Raw genomic sequence first — 11038 nt, forward strand, 5'->3', positions numbered from 1 at the left:
GTCCCAGAGAACACACTTTGTGAAATCCTGCTCTAACTCTTGAGGGATAATGATGAGTTTAACACTTCACCTTCCCTTTCAGTGTGTAGAGAGCAAGGCCAGTGAGGATACTAGACCTCTTATCCATCCCCATCACCTATGGAGTGAACACCACTCACCAGCCTTGCAAATGGCTCTCCTCCTTGGCCCTGCACACATGCAATATCTGCAAAGAGCAAAGGATTCCCAAGTGCCTATTCTAGCCCATGACCCCTCATCAGTCTGGGCCCTGAGAAACCCAACATGAGCCTTCAACAGACATAGTTAAGACAAGGAGATCCAAGAGACCTCCACCCAAAAGTGAGGAAATCGAATGTCCAAGTATGATACATTCTTTCTAGTCCCATTGCCCAATTTTGATTAGGCACACCCTGGTCTCCAAACTCATGCATAAGGCTTTAACCACATCCCATCCAGGTGGGAGGCCCTTGAAGACCCTGTAGAAATCATAGACTTGGATGTGGTGCACCTTGGTCAAATTCCTTGTGATTCATCTTGATCCCACACCTCAGCATTTCAATTCTCTCTCTTGTTTATTATTCTGTTTCATCTATGGAATTTATCCCTCCACCTAGAATGTAAACTCCAGGAGGCTTGAGGCCATATCTTATCCTTCATCTGTTTTTCCCTACAGTATCTATTTCTCAATAATAGGTACATTGGAAATACTTAATAAACAATACTAAACTGTACTTAACAGAATCTTGTCTGCTCTTTATCCACCCCAGGAAAGAAGGGAGGTAAAATAGGAAAACTCTCCTAACCCATCTCCTCTAACTGACTCACAGACTGAACCAATACCCTCCATTTCCACTGAGAAGTAAACCAGACAAACCCAGAGTACACTGATTGCTCATGGCTACTGGGCCATGCTCTCATGCCCTAATGCATGTCTGTTCTCACTGATTGAGTTGTTTGTTTATCAAGAGTCAGTTGTGTTCCTAAATTTGTCCATGCCAGTTGTATATGTTACTATAGTTATAAGTTTTAAATAAAGTTACTGGGACAGATGCTTGCTTTCCACTAGACTAGATGTTCTCCATTTGACTCTTCAGCTCCATTCTCCAACCTGCTTTGTGCCCCAGGAGGCTGACCTGTATGGACTGGACCAATCAAGCCTCCTTGTCCTCTAGCCTCTGGTTGGATTCAACCAACGGAACCTATCAGTAGGAGATAGAAGGTGGGAGGAAAGAAAAGTTAGGCTATTTATCCCCCGACTCTCTCCCTGCAGGTCTTGAGCTTGACAGTGGCTGAATTCTTCTAGCAAAAACCATAGCATCTGCCAGGCAGCTATCTCTTGTAGCTACCTGACAACAATACACCCAGGGATGAGAGCAGCCTCCTACAGTACCAGTCACTGTGTACTTCACCTCCTCCTCCTGGTTTCCCTCAACAATGACCGCACTGCATAGTTCTTTGCTGAACTCTTTTCAACCATTCCTTCTGAGTATACCAGTTATTTTCTACCCCCCAGATCCCTGACTTGTCCACCTACCAATAACCATTTCTTTCTTTCCCTCTTCTTCTCTAACAGAGCCCCATTTTGCTCTAATTCCAGGATTCCAAGTGCTTCGGGGAACATCTCCCTCCAGGGGCGATGGAAGGCAGGGGGGACAGGATTTAAAAGATTAAGTAACTATCCTGAAGTCTCACAGCTCCAAAGAGCAAACCTGGGAATGTTTCTTAAGCTGGATTACCCAGAGAAAGCAGAGCCCTAAATGAAGACTTCTGTGTGCATGGTTTATTCAGGATTGTGATCCTAGGATCAGGAGTAAGGAACAGGGAAATGAAACGGAAGAAGAGAGAGCCAATATTAGGATACGTTATCAAAACTGTTAAGGGAGTGAATGGTCGATACTGCATCCATCTGAAAAACCTTATGAATTGTATCTTAGATTGTCCATCTGAGAGAAGAAAAGGGAGGAGCATTTACTTATCCGTAACCATCCCCCATTGGTTAAGGGCTGCCCCCACCCCAAGGTGTTCATTGCTCTGCACATCCAGGTTGCCTATATAGCAGTGCCTAAGGGCTTCCCATGGGTGTCCCATACTGTACCGTTAGAAAACCCAGGACAGATAGCAAGAGGAACATGGTAGGAGAATGAGGTTCCATCTTTGTGAAGTAGGTCGAAACCTCTGTGGGAGAGGTCACTGCAGCAGTGGCTAGAAGAAGTGAGCCCAAGAGGATGTAAAGTGATGCTCAAGAAGTGACTGATACAATCTACCCCTTTTACCACTCAGATCTGTTCATGCCCTCCCTCCCTTAAATCTAATTTATCACAGTCTCCTTCAGGATGGTGGCCAGCCACAACTCCCCAAATAATTAATAAAAGAGAGTTAGTGAAACCAGCTACACTCCCTACTGCTATAGCTGTCCTGAAGGCATAATTAATGTTCATCACCCCCTTCCTCCACCATCCTTTCTAGATTCCCTCCCTCAGTCAGCACTTTGATTGGTCTGCATTGCTTTCCTAATGGGGCATCACAGGCCCTTCAGAGAAGAGTCTGCATCTTTAGTTGTCTTTCCCTTGTTAGGCCATGGATGTCAGAATTGCTCATCCACTTATATCACTGAGCAAGAAAGCATGAAGTGATACCTGGTGAATTCCATGAATTCCAGGTATATTGAGATGGAATATACCTGGCAGGGAGAGGAATCTCCCTGCCCTTTGCTGTATAGAAGCCACCATAGTTCCTCATATCTATCAAGGTCAATTACCCCCACCAGTACAGTAATAATTTATTTTCTTTGCCTGCCAGACCATCAGCATGAGGAGACCAGAGCGAGTTCGCAGTAGAGGTAGAATGTTTGAGGGCCCAAGATACAACAATTCATCATTCACCCTAGAGGGGGTGTTTGGGTATGCTCCAAACCACTGTACCCCTTAAAATGGACTTGATCTTTTAACAAATGGGGTTTTGAATCTTTGTGGAGTTTAATTCCCACTTTTCGGTAAGCATGTGTCTTAGCAAGGCCACTTCCTGCCAACAAGTCCAGTTAGCACAACTTCATCAACATCATGAACAGAGCACAGGAGAGGTTGCTCTGAAGACCTAACCCCTGTCATGGAGAAAGCATGTAACACGTATGGACTTTCTTCCTTCTCCTATGTCATTTATTTCTTCTATTCTCCCTGGTGCAGGTGCTTTCTTACAGGTTAGGGGGTATCCATCTCAACAGTTTGGTTTAATAAATTGGGCCCAGAACTCCCTTCTCAGGAGGGCTGCTTTTATGAGCCACAGGACTATGAGTCTCCTGCAGCACAGGCCAGTCTATTAGTGACTCTTCAGACCTAGGCAGTTCCTGGCACAAAAATTTGTGGAATTGAACTAAATTATATTAGTTGGGTTGATCCAGAAAGGCTCTAAGCAATCCCTAGGGAACACTGGTTGCCTTTGTCTAAACTCTCGGCCCCTGGTGCAGAAATGGAGGAATAAGTGTTTCCACTAAGATTTGTCACTGAGTCCCTTTTCCTTAAGGGCTGACTTTCTTGGGATGCCTTTAATCATACAGAGTTACCTTGACATCATCTGTGCAAAGAGTCCAGAGGAGCAGCAACAGGTGGCAAGAGCCAGGATCCTAGAGACAGAGTCTTGCCACCGAGACATATGGAAACATTCTGTCCACTCTCACAGCAGACCTTTATCCACTCCCCTCCCCATGTCATTCCATTTTCACATTTACCATGCACCTGCTGTGTGTTAAGCACTGTGTGTTTATATAGATTAGTTCACCTCATAAAGAACAGAAATTCCAGATTATCCCTGGGCTGGGAGGGCTGGGGGATGATCATGGGTAAGTCCCTGGCCTGTTTCCATGTCTCTAAAATGAGTGGGTGTGCTATATGATCTCTCAGGATTCTTCCAGTCCAAATTTGCTAAAATTCTATACAGCTCTGAGATCTAGTTTCTCCTTCCAGAAGAAGCCCCAGTAAACCTCTCTTAACCTGAGCTTCCCCTCTGAGAGGGGAACCTGAGCCAAGGGTTTGAGTGCAGGAGGCTTAGTTTTTGAAGTGATCCCAGGAAACAGGAGTGAGGCAACAGGAGGAAGAAAAGAAGGAGGGGAGGGGAGGGAGGGAGGGAGGGAGGGAGGGAAGAAGGCAGACAGGTTAACACAAGAGTAAATTATTGAGCTGGTCACCGTGGCAGGAAACTGAGTTTTTTGGTTTTTGGGGTTTTTTTCTCATTAAATTTTTAAATGGGTCTCAAATTCTGTGACAGATTTTTGGTCAAGTTGTTTCCATTAAAAAGTACTAGAGGGAGGAACACTCCCAAACTCATTCTATGAGGTCACTATCACCTTGATACCAAAACCAGACCAGGATGTCACAAAAAAAGAAAACTACAGGCCAATATCACTGATGAACATAGATGCAAAAATCCTCAACAAAATACTAGCAAACAGAAACCAACAGCACATTAAAAGGATCATACACCATGATCAAGTGGGGTTTATTCCAGGAATGAAAGGATTCTTCAATATAAGCAAATTGATCAAAGTGATAAACCATATTAACAAATTGAAGGAGAAAAACCATATGATCATCTCAATAGATGCAGAGAAAGCTTTTGACAAAATTCAACACCCATTTATGATAAAAACCCTGCAGAGAGTAGGCATAGAGGGAACTTTCCTCAACATAATAAAGGCCATATATGACAAACCCACAGCCAACATCATCCTCAATGGTGAAAAACTGAAAGCATTTCCACTAAGATCAGGAACAAGACAAGGTTGTCCCCTCTCACCTCTCTTATTCAACATAGTTTTGGAAGTTTTAGCCACAGCAATCAGAGAAGAAAAGGAAATAAAAGGAATCCGAATCAGAAAAGAAGAAGTAAAGCTGTCACTGTTTGCAGATGACATGATACTATACACAGAGAATCCTAAAGATGCTACCAGAAAACTACTAGAGCTAATCAATGAATTTGGTAAAGTAGCAGGATACAAAATTAATGCACAGAAATCTCTGGCGTTCCTATACACTAATGATGAAAAATCTGAAAGTGAAATCAAGAAAACACTCCCATTTACCATTGCAACAAAAAGAATAAAATATCTAGGAATAAACCTACTTAAGGAGACAAAAGACCTGTATGCAGAAAATTATAAGACACTGATGAAAGAAATTAAAGATGACACGAACAGATGGAGAGATATACCATGTTCTTGGATTGGAAGAATCAACATTGTGAAAATGACTCTACTACCCAAAGCAATCTACAGATTAATGCAATCCCTATCAAACTACCACTGGCATTTTTCACAGAACTAGAACAAAAAATTTCACAATTTGTATGGAAACACAAAAGACCCCGAATAGCCAAAGCAATCTTGAGAACAAAAAATGGAGCTGGAGAAATCAGGCTCCCTGACTTCAGACTATACTACAAAGCTACAGTAATCAAGACAGTATGGTACTGGCACAAAAACAGAAATATAGATCAATGGAACAGTATAGAAAGCCCAGAGATAAACCCATGCACATATGGTCACCTTATCTTTGATAAAGGAGGCAGGAGTGTACAGTGGAGAAAGGACAACCTCTTCAATAAGTGGTGCTGGGAAAACTGGACAGGTACATGTAAAAGTATGAGATTAGATCACACCATACACAAAAATAAGCTCAAAATGGATTAAAAACCTAAATGTAAGGCCAGAAACTATCAAACTCTTAGAGGAAAACATAGGCAGAACACTCTATGACATAAATCACAGCAAGTTGACCCACCTTGTAGAGAAATGGAAATAAAAACAAAAATAAACAAATGGGACCTAATGAAGCTTAAAAGCTTTTGCACAGCAAAGGAAACCATAAACAAGACCAAAAGACAACCCTCAGAATGGGAGAAAATATTTGCAAATGAAGCAACTGACAAAGGATTAATTTCCAAAATTTACCAGCAGCTCATGCAGTTCAATAACAAATAAGCAAACAATCCAATCCGAAAATGGGCAGAAGACCTAAATAGGCATTTCTCCAAAGAAGATATACAGACTGCCAACAAACACATGAAAGAATGCTCAACATCATTAATCATTAGAGAAATGCAAATCAAAACTACAATGAGATATCATCTCACACCAGTCAGAATGGCCATCATCAAAATATCTGAAAACAATAAATGCTGGATATGGTGTGGAGAAAAGGGAACACTCTTGCACTGCTGGTGGGAATGTGAATTGGTACAGCCATTATGGAGAACAGTATGGAGGTTCCTTAAAAAAGTACAAATAGAACTACCATATGACCCAGCAATCCCACTACTGGGCATATACCCTGAGAAAACCATAATTCAAAAAGAGTCATGTACCAAAATGTTCATTGCAGTTCTATTTACAATATCCCAGAGATGGAAACAACCTAAGTGTCCATCATCAGATGAATGGATTAAGAAGATGTGGCACATATATACAATGGAATATTACTCAGCCATAAAAAGAAACAAAATTGAGCTATTTGTAATGAGGTGGATAGACCTACAGTCTGTCATACAGAGTGAAGTAAGTCAGAAAGAGAAAGACAAATACTGTATGCTAACACATATATATGGAATTTAAGGGAAAAAAGGCATGAAGAACCTAGGGGTAAGACAGGAATAAAGACACAGACCTACTAGAGAATGGACTTGAGGATATAGGGAGCAGGAAGGGTAAGCTGTGACAAAGCAAGAGAGAGGCATGGACATATATACACTACCAAACGTAAGGTAGACAGCTAGTGGGAAGCAGCTGCATAGCACAGGGAGATCAGCTCCGTGCTTTGTGACCACCTAGAGGGGTGGGATAGGGAGGGTGGGAGGGAGGGAGATACAAGAGGGAAGAGATATGGGAACATATGTATATGTATAACTGATTCACTTTGTTATAAAGCAGAAAATAACACATCATTGTAAAGCAATTATACTCCAATAAAGATGTAAAAATAAATAAAGTACTGATTTTAAAAGCTAATAACTTAAAACTGCCACACACAAAACAAATAGTCCACAACACATTCTCCTTTCCTTCCGAAGGTTTTATGATGCACTGTTATCATTAACCAGTCTTTTGCTATTAAACTTAAACGGCCAGTTGAGACAAATTGTTCTGGGACCGTTCTTCCACCACTGATTAAGACTGGGGTGGCAGGTATTGGGGATAATGTTCATTTAGCCTTTTGAGCTTTCTGGGCAGACTTGGTGACCTTGCCAGCTCCAGCTGCCTTCTTGTCCACTGCTTTGATGACACCCACAGCAACCATCTGTCTCGTGTCTCTAACAGCAAAATGGCCCAGAGGAGGATAGTCAGAGAAGCTCTCAAAACACATGGGTTTGCCAGGAACCATATCAACGATGTCAGCATCACCAGATTTCAAAACTTTGGGGCCATCTTCCAGCTTTGTCCCAGAAGGAAAATCAATCTTCTCCTTCAGCTCAGCAAACTTGCAAGCAATGTAAGCTGTGTGACAATCCAGCTATGTGACAATCCAGCACAGGTGCATATCCAGATTTGGCCTTGATGATTCAAGATAATCACCTGAGCTGTGAAGCCAGCTGCTTCCATCGGTGGGTCATTTTTGCTGTCACCAGCCACACTGCCATGATGAACATCTTTGACATACACGTTCTTGACATTGAAGCCCACATGGTCCCCAGGAAGAGCTTTACGCAAAGCTTCATGGTGCAGGAAACCGCTGTCTCACTGGTATCTTCTGAAGAGCCGTATAGAACGCACTCATAATTCCATGCTACGGAGGGATGGAAAGAGACAAACATTTTTCCATCAACTCCCATCCCACTGGTCAGAGGTTGTCCCATGGCGGTTAACTCCCTTACCCTTCATGGTCTGTACCTCACCAATGACCAGGAGTTTCCTATACAGTAACAGCAGAGAAGTGTCAGCAAGAAGCAAAGGATACAAGAGGCAGCTTAGATGAGGACTGCTGGGGGCTCTGAGCTAGTTGCCTCCACAGTAATCGTGTAAAATGTAGGCCAAGAGGATGTGCAATTAAGTTTTGCCAGATTTAACAAAAATCCAATATGCTCAGTTAAATATAAATTTTCAAATCAACAATGTATGCAATATTGGGGACATGCTTATATTAAATAAATGATTCATTATTGATTTGAAATGCAAATTTGACTGCATTTCCTGTATTTTTTCCGACTACCCTATGTACAATGCACAATTGGGCACAGACGGCAGGACACACTAAGCCCCAGCCCTACCTCTCCAGTCTCCTTTAAGGACTTTGTCTATCTGCCTTGAAGATCTTTAAATTTCCCATTTCTCCAAACTTTGGATATAGAAGTAGTTCAGTTATGACTGATGACCTGTGGCTTCTCTGTACAAGGCAGGAGAGGTGGCAGGGAAAAAAATGCAGCCAGGTGAGATGAAATGGGACACAGAATTTCCAGTTCTTCAGGGACTCAAAGCCCAGGAAAGGAATCCTGTGCTTGACACAGATAAGACCTCATGCTAAGCAAATCCAGGCGGGTGCTGGACTCCCCACCATATGCCCCTCCATGGCTGTAAGCATCTGCAGCAATGCCAAGGCCTACAGGGAATGAAGGAACAGAAATACTAATTTTCAGTAAAAATGAGGATACCAAGGTCAAAAGCCAGTGTTTTTTTCCCGCAAATCCTTTTGTTGTTTTCAGGCTCAATTGTCTTCTCAAAAATACCAAATGTGATCATCTTAAAAACACTCGAGTTAGTAGATGCTTCTTATTTTGAGTTCAGGAAAAAAAAGAAAAAAAAATTAAGTGCTTAAAAAGCAATACTATCTATATTTTTTTCTCATAGCTTCAAACTTTCCAGAACTTTTACATTGTTCATTAGTGGGGCCTCCTCACCCTTGTGCTATCAGAAGCCAGACCTCCCTCCTGCCCAGGTCCTTAATCTAACCCGAGTGACAGCTCTACTTGAATTCCTGGACTTTGTCCCTCATCCCTGCTGAGGATGAAGCTGAATTGTATTGGAGCTGTGTTTGCTATATTGGAACCTTGAATCTATCTCACACCCAGGGCCTCTGGACAAGAGGCTGAGCTGCATGCTCACCTTCATATGGGATCGGCCCCACCAGCAGGTGTCTGAGCTGTAAGAATTCCAGAGCATGGCTTCTACCGAGTCTTAGTTCCCAAAAGTGGGGTGGAAAGGACCATGGGGTCATCTTGGCGAGCCTCTTCATTCCATCAATAAAGATGCTCCGTCCCACAGGTCATAGGTAACTAGTCCAAGATCCACACCTGGATTTTGCCATTCGACAGAATCAAGAGAAGAACCCAGTGGTCCTCCCATTACCCCTACGACAGCCTCACCCCCCTGCGCCATCCTTCCCTCTGATTGTGTATTTGTGTTGTTCCACTGTGGCAGGAACTTAGGTGTGATAACAGAGCTCCCCTACCTAACCAACAGGGACCAGTTTTCAAAGACTACAACTGCAAACTTTTATTCTTAATGACGGAAGGCGTATCAGAGCCTCATGTTGCCCAGGGCAGTAACCATAAATAGCTTCCTATAGAGGAAATCTGTATGCAAACCCTGGTTCTGTCATTTAATATTCATGTAACTTTGGGCAGGTCACATAATCTTCTAGAACCCCAGCTTGCCTGAAAACTGGACAGGTGATCTCTGTCCGACTCATTGAGTTATCGTGAGGAACAAATGACTTCCCGTGTCCCATGCAGTAGCCACTAGCCACATGTGGCTATTTAATTTGAAACATAAATAAGACAAAGTAAAAATTCAATTCCTTATCCACACGACATTTCAAGTGCTGAGTAACCACATGTGACTAAGAGCTACCATACTGGACGGGACAGATATAAACACCATCACAGGAAATTCTATTGCACAATATGGCACAAGGATACTCAAAACTCGCCTAAGTCACTGGGTCCTTCATAGTTTAGTCTCAGTCTTCCTGTCCAGGTTCTTCTCCTGCCACACCCACCCCTCTGCTCCCTTATATTCTATACCAAACCACATGTTCTTCCTGGCTGGTACTTCCACCTGTTCATGACTTGCTTCCTGCGGTTTTCCTTTGTTGAGAATGCCCTCCCTACCCTATACCCCATGCTATCCTCTGCTCCCGTCTGCCTAGAAAACCTGCTCACCCCCTGGCCCAGTGCAAAAAGTTCCTTCTTGGAGGCAGTGTCCACAATGCTCCCGGAAGACATCAATCAGTCCTTTTTCTCCGGATCCTCCATTGATGACCCAACTGCAACCTCTACACCCTGAGACCGTTAATGTGCTGGTCTCTGAAGCCCTTGAAGGCAAGGACTGGGTCTCATTCACCTTTGTTCCCCAGGGGTTTTGCCCAGTGCTGGGAAGAGTAGAGATCTTGATCAATGTCAACACCATGGATCTCTACCATCATGCTCCCTCAGCACAGTGGTTTCCAGTGCTGGCTCAGTCTTAGTTATGTGCTTTTAAGAGAAAAGTTTCCCTACAGGTTGCTGGTTCCCCCTGAGCCAGCAAAGTTGGAAGCAGGAGCTCGAGTCATGGTGGCGGCCATGGGGAAGAGGGCAGTTGAAGAAAGCAGGCTCTGAGGGGAAGAGCTGGTCCCTAGGAGGGAGGGGACGAGGAAGGGCAGTCCCAGAACACACACGTGGACCATTCTCTCCCAGTGGAATACTCTCTGCCTGACCTCTCTGACAAGCAGCGCTGGCAGCTCTCCCAGCCTCCCACGTGGGTATTCTCCTCAGGGCACTGCCCCACGCACCTGTCCCACAGGCCCTGGGACCAGCAGAGTCTCCTGTGGCTAGAGTCCCAGTGTCAGCTCCAGGACCTTCTTCCAAATGATTACATCCATGCCCTATCCCTCACTGCCTCTCCCACCGATATCTTCTCCTGTGTTCTTTTTTTTAGTAAACTATGCAAATCAGTTAAACAAGAGAAACGTATATACTTTATGTAGTGTACCTGTCTAATTTCTTGGGTTTTTTAATAAATTTATTTTATTTAGTGTTGGCTGCGTTGGGTCTTCGTTGCTGTGCATGGACTTTCTCTAGT

General features: G+C 43.5%; 1 pseudogene; it reads right to left on the reverse strand.

The window, feature by feature from the left end:
* Positions 1 to 7084: 7084 nt before the first annotated feature.
* On the reverse strand, positions 7085 to 10529 carry LOC132428774 (elongation factor 1-alpha 1 pseudogene; annotated as a pseudogene).
* Positions 10530 to 11038: the final 509 nt, after the last annotated feature.

The sequence above is a fragment of the Delphinus delphis genome, chromosome 7 (genome assembly GCF_949987515.2).
Source record: "Delphinus delphis chromosome 7, mDelDel1.2, whole genome shotgun sequence".
NCBI classification, from domain to species: Eukaryota; Metazoa; Chordata; class Mammalia; order Artiodactyla; family Delphinidae; genus Delphinus; species Delphinus delphis.